Here is a 12,399-nt window from a genome sequence, read left to right as displayed (position 1 = left end):
TCTTTAGATTATCAGTTAGCCCCTAAATGTAATAGAAGCTGTATGCACATATGTGCATCTCTAGTTGTAAGTGCAGTTGCCATAGCTGCAGGTATATTTGCCTATTATATATTTAGATCCTGATCTTACATATGTGCTTCATTTTATACATGTAGCTGTAGTGATTTCAGTGGAACTATTATTACTTGCATGATAAATACAGTAATGATACATGCATAGATCTGTATTTACATGGATGTATTTACATGGATCTGTATATATATGGATCTGAGATCACAGTGTCTCTGGGAAAATTTTTGTGCCTTGCTCAGTTTTACAGCACATGCACTAGCAAATTTTGAGCACTTGCATTTCATGTGTTTTCAAATTCGAGAGAGCTACCCATGCAGATGGGCTGATTTGGCTGTCTCTTCCTGTACAAGAGGAGATGACAGTAGCTTCAGCATTTTTGCATTTCCCAGTGTCCTGGTTTTGGCTGGGATAGTGTTATTTTTCTTCCTAGTAGCTAGTACAGTGTTATGTTTTGGATTTCATATGAGAATAATGTTGATAACACACTGATGTTTTCAGTTGTTGCTAAGCAGTGTTTATACTAAGTCAAGTATTTTTCAGCTTCTGATGCCCAGCCAGCAAGAAGGCTGGAGGGGCACAAGAAGTTGGGAGGGGACACAGCCAGGGCAGCTGACCCAAACTGGCCAAAGGGACGTTCCCTACCATGTGACGTCATGCCCAGTATATAAACTGGGGGGAGTTGGCTGCGGGGGTTACAGATTGCTGCTGGGGAACTAACTGGGCATCGTTTGGCAAGTGGTGAGCAATTGCATTGTGCATCACTTGTTTGGTATATTACAATTCTTTTGTTGTTGTTGTTGTTATTATTATTTTCCTTTCTGTCCTATTAAATTGTTCTTAATCTCAACCTATGAGTTTTACTTTTTTTTCCCGTTTCTCTCCCCCATCCCACTGGCGGGGCGAAGTGAGTGAGCAGCTGCGTGGTGCTTAGTTGCTGGCTGGGCTTAAACCACGACACCCAGGGAAAAAAAAAACAAACAACAAAACTTCTGACAAGTGGGGTACAGCCTATGTTCTAACAGCTATTGTTGGGTCCCAATTTGACAAAGTACTTGAGTGTATGTTCCACCTCAGCAGAAGCAAAACAATGCTGAACACAAGCTTTAAAGTTTTGGATGTGCTAAGTGCTCTGCTGAAACACATCCTTGTAGAGCCTGAGCTGCAGCTGCCTGGCCTCTGGATTATACTGCTGTGATGCAGCTGTGGCATGGGCATAAGTCCTGGGAAAGAAAACATGATAGAGAATCTGGATATCCAGAAAGATGGTGAATGACATGCACTCAAACAGGCCAAAAGGAATCCCAATTTCCTCCTACTGTACTGAAGGAGCCCATCCAGTTTGTATGCTGGCCAGGTCTGGCGAGCCACTGTTCAGAGCATGGTGTTAGTACCTGGCTGCTGATCAAAGGATTCTTAAGCAATAACCCACTCCACATCAGCAAGAGCTGCTGCCAAGAACCGTAGACTTCTATGGGCTGGAAGACAACTGATAAAGCAGACGCTGAGAAAAGCAATGATGCCTGCATTGGGCAATCTGAGTGCTACAAATGGCTACTGGAAAATGTTATTTTTATTTTGGTTCTGCGATTTCATAAGCCCGATTTGCTAAAGGCTCACAGTGACATGGCATTTGTACAGGGCTTGCTGTTTTTTTTTTTTTGCAAAGCATTTTACTTAGATGAACAGATGCTCCCACTTTACAGGGGAAAACCACTACTCCTTGGTAGTTTTTCCTCTGTCAGTAACAAATATGGGTCAATTGTGCCTTTCTCCAGAATTAGCTCCTGTGGATTTTGGCTTGGGAAGGATGGGGCACTCAGAATAGCTGGGAATGATGCACTCAAACCTCTTGTAATACAGTCCTGCGCCTGGTTGTACGGGATACGGCTCATGAGCGAGGCTGACAGATTGGAAAGGGTTTGGCAAAAAGGACAAGAAAGCATGTGTCCATGTGGTGAAGAGGCCTGAAAAGAAGGAAGTGATACCAAACAGTACATGGTTCTGGGAAGGCTATTGCAAGCTGTGGCAGTGATGGGAACCGTTTCCAACAGAGGCTACAGGCAATGAACTATTTTCCCACTGACCTCATGGTAACATGAAGTGAAAATTCCACTCTAGTGTTTTCTGCCAAGTCCTTAAAGGCAAAACCTTAGCAAATGGCTTCTGCTTTTGCATTAATACACTAACAGGTGCTCTTCTGCACGAGCCCTGCAAGAGCTTTATTACCAGAGGTACACTAACTATTAAACAGCCATAAGCTTAACCTGGTATTTACTGTAGGACTGTGCCTTTTTATTGCGCAGAGGGAGGGAACTCCCTTCTCAGCCCTCCAGGTGGTCCCTTCAGGGCAGGGTTGAGGCACATTGGTGAGAAGGGGTGGGGTTGGGTGGGAGAGGCTTTCATTGCTGCCCTACCTGTTCTGGGCATAAATTGAAATGATCGGTCTCTAAATCCTGCCAATTAGGCATGCTTTACTGGCATTAGAGTCGGTTTACTATGATAGGTAAAATGAAAATGTTTCTCTTTTTAAGAGGCAAAATCCTGCTTTAACACATTTAACTCCCAGAGCAGGGGTAGCAGGGGGCAGCAGTGCACTCTGTAGGGTACCTGACCTAGCCCAGACAGGCAGGAGCAGGTCAGCGTTCTGCAACACAGAACGGCTCAGGGACAAATACCTCCTAACGCGTTTGTGTACCCCCTTCCAGCAGTGACTGTCTATTAGGGAGCCCATGGAGCAGTCCGCAGTCCCCCCGCAGCACCCTCTCCTCTGCAATAACCGCACTTTAGCAGTCAAGGTAGCATTAGATGTGGAAAAAAAAAATAGTGGTAACCCTTTCCTAGGCTCCACCTGTGAACGAAGCTCCACCTACTTGGGAGAGCAAAATAAGATGCTTTGTACAAGATTGTGAAACTGCTAATCAAGGTAGTACCTGTGCTCTCAAGTTAGTACCTTCCTAATCTTCTGATCGAGAGATTCCTATAATGAAGAGGCAATATGGACCTCTCGGGTCTATTACTTCTTGGTTTCTGGACACTGAGGCAGACACTGTTCTATTTTGCGCACACTGCTCCCAGTCTGAGGGTTATCTTGGTTACTATAAAGGTCAGAAATGATGGGGTTGGTTTTCTTCCTCAAAGAGAAGTTATCTTTGCAGCATGTGTTTCTGCCTGTGAAAATACAGGTATACTGTGCTGCCATGCAAAAGCACAAGCTGACTTCATCCTCGTCTGCACTCAAAGAAGAAGATGGTGAGGACCATCTCCCAACAGCCCTGTATTCCTTTCTTGTGAACCATTCTCACCACTGAAACATTTAGTCTCTGCTGGTCCAAAATAAGCATTTCTGATACCAGCACTTCAGACCTTTGCGACCCTCACTTGCTTCAAAACAGACTTTATTCTTCTGAGAAGGGTTTGTCACTGGCACTTGGGTACATGCAAGGCTTTTTTAGGAAGTAAAGAGGACAAATGGGAAAATCAATTAACCATGTAAAAAACATTTTGTATTGTGTAAAGCTCGCCTGTGAAGAGTGCTGCCTTTCACTCTCTTATATCCTGGGAACTCTGACTCAGCCTCCTGTATCCACAGCTTGTCAAGATCCACCGTTGTTTATAATCAAATCTTTTGTACAAAGCTAGGGCAGAAAAGCCCACTTATTATAAGCTTCTTTACAAATGCAGTAGTAGGTTCTTCCCTCCTCTACCTACCACCATGTCTTGAGGGGAGAAGGGAGGTGAATGTGACCTCCAAATAAACACCTCTCTCAGCTAATTTGTGCTCTCTTCCAGCCTCTCCTCAAGGATCAAACATTCACTAGGGATCACGGGAGGGCTTTGGCCACACTACACAGCCAAGTAAGCTGGTGGGACCTGGCACAGTGCAGGAGGGCGCTGCACTGGTTCCGTGCTAAATGTTAAGACCATGTGGTCGCTTCTCAGCCTCTGCCGCAGAGACTCTGCCCCGTACTAATTAGGTAGGAGTGATGACCTAGTAGTGATTCTGGAGTAAGGAAAGCAAAGTCCTGTATCTGGCATTGCTGCAAACTTGTTTCAGGATCTCAAGCAAGTTACTTCACCTTTCTTTGCTTCAGTTCTTCCACCTGCAGACAGATACTTCCTGCATGTGTCTTGGGTATTATTTGTTTAAAGAACTGAGAAATACGAGATATGAGACCTTGACAATACCATATATTAATTATTTAAAGTTTATATTAAAAGCTAAAAATCTGAATGAATTCAGCAGGGAAAGTCTTCTGGTGAAAATGACTGGAAGAACAACTGTCCCTCTCTCCAAACACTTCCCAGGCAGTAACATGACCACACAGAATTTGGCTCATTATATATGTAAAATAGGCAGATGCTATTAGGAAGCAATTTTTTTCACCCAGTGAGAAGAGAAGCCTATCCCTCATGATGAAATCCTCTGCAGGGGCAATATTTTTATCATGCCTCATACTTCTCAAGGTATTTGAAATCACCCTCAAAGTTGGATACTGTCTTCCCTTTTCTCCCCTTGAATCTGAACACTGCCTTCACAGAATTTCACTGAGTCCTCAGCATTTTCCTTTCAAATTCCCTTCCCTTTGACAGTATGTAATTCCTGATGTTGGTGGGTATCGTCACAGTTTTATTAAGTATGTAATAACAGCCTGTTTAGGGACAACATGTCATGATAATAAACTGTCCATGTAATTAGGCCTGACTCATCAATCAACATGGAAAAGGACTGAATGGAGTTCATAAAAGCACCTTTAAGAGGCTGATGGAAATGTTTAAAGAAAAAAGAAATTAGCAGTGTTCTGTATTGTTAAGTATTTTGCAGAGCAGAAAATTAATTAGCACTGGAGAGAACACACTCTTCTGGAATGTCCATGTGTGGCCCATTATATCCCGTTTTGCCTTCTGAGTCATCCCTTCGCAGCCACTGATTCAGTGTGAACAGGAGCAGTCACAGTGGGATCAAGTTTAGTGACTTACTGGTGTGAGTTAGCAGCCATAGAGGGAAATTTCCCCTTGAGCTGTCGCCAGGGTACCATTGGCAAAAGGTGGTGAAATAACTTTTCTAGGGAAAAAAAAAAAAAAAAAAAAAAAAAAAAAAAAAATCACATTCTTGCATATCATTATTATTACTTTTTTACGTTTCACTTCAGGAATTTTATTATTTTAGAATAAATGCTATAAATGTGTCTCCAGTAAGCTATATAAATCAGAAGTCTTTATGTATCCCAGACTGATGATCTGAAACATCTGGCTCTTATGCTTGGGGCTTTCTTGCACAGGAGAAATTGCCCCCGTGAAGAGAATGCACACTTCCAAGATCTAAGTGAAACAGAAATAACAAAATAGTTGCTGGTGTGCTTAAGCCCTGAAACTGCACAAGCAAGTTACCAAGGCCAAATCCAGCTCTCTCCAAGTCTAAGTGAAAGGAAGCAAATTATTGAATTACTAGCTTTGCAGCAACAGAATAAACTCTCACCAACTGATTGACTAAGACAGTGGGATATCACCCCTAGCTATTGGCAACTGTCCTCTCATCATTAGCCTTCATTAAGGTGGTCATCTCCAAACCAAACAAATGCACAGTTCATTTACTAATATAAAAGACATCAATTAGATTTATATAAGAGTATTGCAAAATATTAAATAATAAAGGCTGCTACCAAACAACAGCGGGAAGATTCATTGCCCTACAATGTCTGCTTCTCAAACAGACAAAGCCTGGCTATTTTTGGGAAATCACACCTTGACTGGTGGCAACACTTGCTTTGTGCATTTGATGTGGGGGAGAGGGGGTACTGCTGGCATACTCTGTCTGTCTAAATCTGACAGCAAGGCTAAGGTTGGCACTTAACTGCATGAATCACCAGCTACTGAAATTTAAAAGCTTGCATATGCAAATCACTAATTAAACATATTAGCATAGTCAGTTACCCAAACTGTAATCTTAATCGTATCTCCAAGTTAGGCATGCAATCACACACCCATTTTGCAGATTTGCATTTGTGAGCATGGTTTCCCGAGAGCTAGGTCCAGAAACTAGTCTAATCACCAATTTTTCCTCATGTAGTTCCAGGAAGGAAAAAGAAGAGTGAAAGTATGCTGAGTGGCTTCCTCTCCTGAAAAGTAATGGGCAACTGTACAAAATCAGAAACTGATGTGGACAGCCGAATAACAACTGAGAGGGCTAGATGGTGAGCTGTGCACGCTCTCCTTTAATCTAATGCCCATCTTTGTGACTGCTTCGACCCAAACAACGTGGATTTCCCTCTATTAGCAAATATTCAGACACAGGAAAAGACTATGTGCCAGATTTTTACTTTATTTACATTGAATTACCTGAGATTAGAATCTGAAACTAGAAACTTTCTTTATACAGTTACAAATAGCTATATTATGCAGTTTTAAGGGGTTAAGAAAAGGAGGAAATCATAACCACAGAAGTCATAAAGGCAACTTATCCCAAGCCAAATAGTTTTGTTTCTAACGCAGGGCTTTAATTATAACATGTCATATAATGATGACATAGTGCTATAATAGGCAAATATAATGCATTAATCTGATATTATATTTTGGCTTTAACAATAGGTGCAGCGAACCAGCCTTAGTGGATAAGTCATTCAGAACCTATCTGCACACTCCACCTAGATACTTATCTGCCTCTTTAATTAAGTGGAGGGAAACTTCTTGAGGCCATACCCATAAAGCCAGTCTCTGATGATAGCAGAGTTACTGGAAGCCTTTGGTAATCGTTTACACCCACGTATTGTGGTTAGCTTCCAACTTTGGCTCTTTCCTTCTCGCTTTGGAACCACCTATTTATCCCCTAGTGTAAATCCCCTAGTTTTTTTTTACCAAAAGGGGTACAAAAGATCTCTGGAGGTTTGTTTGAGCAACACGTCAGCATACTGTCATTGGCCTCCTCAGGACTGAACCAGGCTTCCTAATTGCAGCGGTAAAAAAAAGAGCTTTGGCAAATTTTTCACTTACCAGTATACTTCCTGAAACAGTAGGAACAGACTGCATCAGTGAACACAGTACGGCCAGTGCCATCTTTCCATAATGCAAGTTCCCCAGGTTGTCCTCAGCACGCGCTCATGGCAATCAATCAGAGACACTACAGCAACTGACTTCAGTGGAAGGAGGAGTGGGCCTCGTGGGATAAAATCATCTTTCCTGATTCCGTGGGTCCTATGTAACTTTGTGTATGTTGAAAAACACCCTCTTTGGCTTCTTCAAACACAAAGAGTTTGTAGGATTTGCATGGTAAGCTAAAAATAAAATTTTAACTAATATATTAGTTTGGAGAAGGTGGTTCCCTGATATGCAGTGCTTGCTCTCTACTAGGAATTTTTGAGAGAAATACCCGGCTCTGAGGCAGTAATATACAGAAATCATAAAGACCAACCATATAAACAGCATCTGAAGAAAGTACAGGGACAGCAATCTCAAGGCCACGTGAGATAGATAACTTTCTGAGGTGACAATAGTGTACAACAAGTACTATAGTCCCTGTAGCAGAATAAAGGCAGCTGACATGAGGTTCCTATACTTCAGTACTAGCTAAGCAAGCCACACAGGGCGAGTACAACCAAAATGGCTCCAACAGCTTACCGCCTCCTTTTCCTTTTTCTCTCCTTCTGCAGCTCACTTCGTACTCTCCTCCGATCTTTTCCAGTATGAAAGGCTCTGCTAATGACCTTTGAACAGATCATGTTGAGAATGTCACTGCAGAGCTTCTTAATCTTATGGTGGCGCCTAGATAATATGGTGATGGGTACTGAAATGCTGAAAAACAGACAGACAGATAGCTAGATAAGATTAGATATATAAGTAATTTAGTCAGTCATCATACAGAGCAGCTGACATAAGTTCATTTGTAAAGCCAACTGCTAAAATTGCTTTAGAAGTCCTTACATTTTAATTCTGTTGAAAGACAGACCTTTGATCTGAATTGTTTTGGTGGCATGTACATTATTTGAATGGAACTTCACCTGACCAGGTAATACCAGACCAGTCATTCCTGGCATACTATTGTCACAGGAGAACAGTGTACATGCAAATCCATACCTACCGATAGCTCAAGGGCAGACAGATAACTGAGCATCATGGAACAGATATAGACTGAAAGCATGAGCACCACTTTATGCTGATATACAGAATGAATCATGGCTAATAAAAGGCTCAAACAACCATATATATGACTAAATGTAACCCCAAAACACTTTTAAATTAAGCACGATCAGAAAATACAAGGAGAAAAATTAATAGAGAAACGTGATTGCTTCTCCTTTTCATTAATATTTATTAATTTACACTGGGGGGAGATGGAGGAGGAAGAGAAATAAAACAGACCTGTCAGATTTGCTATTGTTTATAGGCAGTTTTATATTTCAGCTCTCAGGTACTAGCAAAACACTGGGACGTTTGTACTGCATTCACTGCAGGGAAAATTATTTACAATCACATGTTATGTTTTTTTAATTCGGCATTAAAAAAAATTTCAAAGACACTTCCTAGGGCAGTTTATTTTTGAAGTGGGTTATTTGTTTTCACCCTAAATCTGAGGCCACGGCAGTATTCCCAACTATGGAAGGGATAAGAGAGTTAATATAAAAGTGTAGAGTTCGTTAGTCCATGTGTTTCTCTGAGTGGCATTCACCCCAGCACTGACACTTTGCACCACAGGTCCCACTAAAGCAAAAACTGCTAAGTGCAAGGATGAACCACAGATAAATGGTTGCATGTCTTAATTAGTGATGGCTGAAGCTCTCAGAAGATTCTGTGGCTGAATTAGAATAAGCATTCAAGAAGTTCAAATGTTAATCCAAGCCTCTTTAGTTTATAATGATGGAAGTCACTCTCTAGACCTGGCTTACTCATTCCGTTTTTAATATATCCTGACTGAAGTTGGGTTTGAACCGCTGCACAAACAGCAGCTGTCACAAAAAGTAGCTCCTTCCTTCATACCCACTCAAAATCAGTAATTGCAGGTGTGTAGAAAAATCAACCGACTGAACAGCAGTCTCCAGACAGCGCTTGCCACAGTCTTGTGTCCTTCTGTGACATTTTAATTTTGCATATACTCAGCTCTAAGGCTTGAAGGCTTGGATTAATCTTACTGAACTGTTAGAATCCCTGTTTCCTTAACATTTGGGAAGCTCAACCTCTTTTTCAAGATACCTGCCTCTTGCCAGTGACTACAGTGAAGGAGCTAGACTCCTAATTTGAGCATCTCATTTATTTGCCTGTACTTTGGAAGGATCAAGGTCCAGATGCCTTGTGAAATGCCTGATGTTACGATATCTCCCTGACCGGTAACCTGTCCCTCATAGGTAGTCCATTATGGGATATTTCAAGTCAGCTTTCCTGCCCATTGGTGTACTATAATGGACTGTAACACAGACTTGATTCTCTAAACAGAAGTGTTCATATACAATATACCTAGAGCCTGATTCCCCACTGTCTTATGAATGTGCAGTCAAACCCATGGACTCATAGCAAGTCCACAGGGTGTGTAAAATGCTGTCTAGCACACCTGGAAGTGCCAGGCTCTTAGTCTGCTTAAAAGCAATGGAGGATGAGGCCAGTAGTTACAACAATTGTACTTACATGCCTAATGTCTGCATGAGCAAATATCAGGCTTGTTATGTATATATTTGATATCTGCAAAGAGTTGTCCAGCTTAATGCATAAACGGAGTAGGTGCATATTTCCCTTGCGCACCACATGCCAAATATGTGCAAATCAAGCACAAAAGTATGCCATCAGCTGAGACAACCATTTAAAAACAGGTATCTAGAAGTATTACGTAGTAAAGTGCTAAAGAACATAGTTTTAATTTTCAAAATTGCCAAGCAGCAAGCAGCTTTTGGTTTTTTTGAGAATCAGACCACTCACACATTTCCTTTTGGGTTTTGGAACGTGATTTTATATACTTATTTTTTGAGGAACATTGGCCAAATTGCTAGCTGTTGGCCGGAGTCTTTATCAGGAAATTTGTAATTGAACATTCCAGGCCAAGATGCATAGAAAACAAAACTGGGCAGAAACTTGTATAGTATGGTGGTAGTTACACTGGAAGCAGTAAAAAGGATTAAAAAGCCTGGTTCCATTAAAAAGCCCAGTTCAGGAAAAGGGACAGAAATGTACTTTTGTGAACTTGAAATGTGTACTTCTGTGTTTGCAGTGATAACAGCAGTCTTCCTTACAGCATTGTGCACTTTCAAAGCTTTGAATGAATAACTGTAGCTAATGAATAATAGTACCTTTAAATAAAATCTTAATTGCAAAACAAAGGAATAATAAAGAAAAGTTACTACTTTTAAATTTTTTTTTATTCAAAGCTTAGAAAAGTTTAGGTTGGAGTTTTGGGTGAAGGTTTGGTTGCTGCTTTTTCCCCTTTTATCTGAACCAGCTCACTCAGACCTAATCTTCATCATCTAAACCACATGATTAACACACAAAATAACTTTGGAGCAAGCCAGGTCCAAGCAGGAAGCTGCAAGTACTATCATGTCTTCATGATATTAGCCAGCAAAATAACTGTGGTTTCTTCATTTTTTTGTTGTTTTTTTAATTCTCTACATTTATGTTTTCCTTGAAAGGGGCTTGCGTTTTTGTTTCTTCTTTGTGTTGGAAACTTTCAGATTTACAATCTCACTCCTGGAGGGAATGCTAATTCTCCTAGACAATCCCCACAAGACTGGACCCTTACGCAAAATGGCTAGGGACGACTCTCACTCTGCTCAGTCAAAACCAAACTGTCCAGCCAGATAGTGCCTCTCCCACCTGGTCAAGTTTAAAAGAAAGTAGCTACGCCTGTATCATGTGAGGGGACTGGTCCTGCTGGTCTGTATTAGGCTTTTTCAGAATATTCCATCTGAATTGGCTGCCCTGAGAAAATAGACGCTCCTTTACTTCTTTCAGGATCCCAGTGGGTTTTAGGTGGGAACTCTGTACTAAGCTGCTCAGATCACAGCAGTTCTGGGCATGTCTAGACATAAAGTTGCTGGTACTGGAAGAAATGTTATCCTGAGCAGGGAGGAACCTACTGAGTTGTAGGTGCTTAAGTCCTCTTTTGCATCTGGCCCTAACTTGCAAGAGAGGAAGAGCCAAATGCTCAAAGGCAGCTTCCATTTTATGGCTCTAAATTATGCAGAAAAATTACGGACTCGATAATTTTGCGCCTGCATTTGTATTGGAGGTGAGGCAGAGCCTTGACCAGGCAGGGAGAGGCTCTGATTCTCTTCCCTTTCTCTGCTCTGTGAATTCAGAGGGAAGAGAGGCCTCATGCCAGCAGAAATCATAGTCCCCATGTGTGTCATACACTCCTATGCAAAGCTCCGCGGTTGGTACTCTGGGTGCTTGTTGGGCAATGGCATGGAGAAGGCTGGTTTCCTTGGAACATTTTCTGTTCATTGTACTGTTCTTTCCCGGCATTTCATAAACCACCACAAAGAAGATGACAAAAAGGGGGAAAAAAACCTTCTTAAAATGAATTGTGTTGTCTCTTCCCTCACTATCCCAATGGCCTTGGCAAGCTCATAGGAGCCAGGCAGAGCTGGTCTTTGCTGGATGTTACTCTTTGCACAATTTTATGATAATTTGGGGGAGTTTGCATGATCAAATGGTGCAAGCACGAGGAGATAAGTCAGGACTCTTAGCCTTCATTCCTGGTTCTGCCACCGAGATCCTGTTTGTATTGGAATGACATATATAAACTCTTTTGGTTGTCCCATTGGCACGAACCTTGTTTTATGTATTTGCTGCTTTTGTTATTTCTAGGGCTATCTGAGGCTCAAATCAAAACAATAGCAAAATGTCCCAATTTATCTGCAAAACAAATTATAATCCTAAGAACTATGACCTCTCTGCTCTGATTGAAAGCCTGTTAAAGACAATGCAAAGACATCTGTTGACTCCAGTATACTTTAGATTACAGTGCAGGCTCTTGATCAGATGGAAAAGAGAAGGAAGGCTACTAGAACTCAAGGAAGCAGTGGGAGAACAATGATATATATTAATGGGAGTAAGAACACTCTCAAGGGATGCTGGAAGCAAGACTTGGGCCAAGGCTTGGCTAGAATACACAAGTTTAGGGACCCAGCTTTTGCAGCTTCTTGGCTCATCCTAGGAAGAAAACAGCTTCCTGTCTTAACCTCTTAACATGAGTTCTATATTGCAATTTTCATACCTGAAAGAACAGCTCAGTTCTGCTTTCATGGCAAAATTCCCAATGATTTCATTGCAAGCACAGCACAGCTCACATCCTTTTATTCTCTGCTGTTGGGTCTTTTTCACATCTTTCCGCACTGTGAGGCTTGACTG

The sequence above is a fragment of the Aquila chrysaetos genome, chromosome 3 (assembly GCF_900496995.4).
Source record: "Aquila chrysaetos chrysaetos chromosome 3, bAquChr1.4, whole genome shotgun sequence".
Taxonomy (NCBI): Eukaryota; Metazoa; Chordata; class Aves; order Accipitriformes; family Accipitridae; genus Aquila; species Aquila chrysaetos.
The sequence above is the reverse complement of the archived record's forward strand: the minus strand, read 5'-3'. Positions refer to the sequence as shown.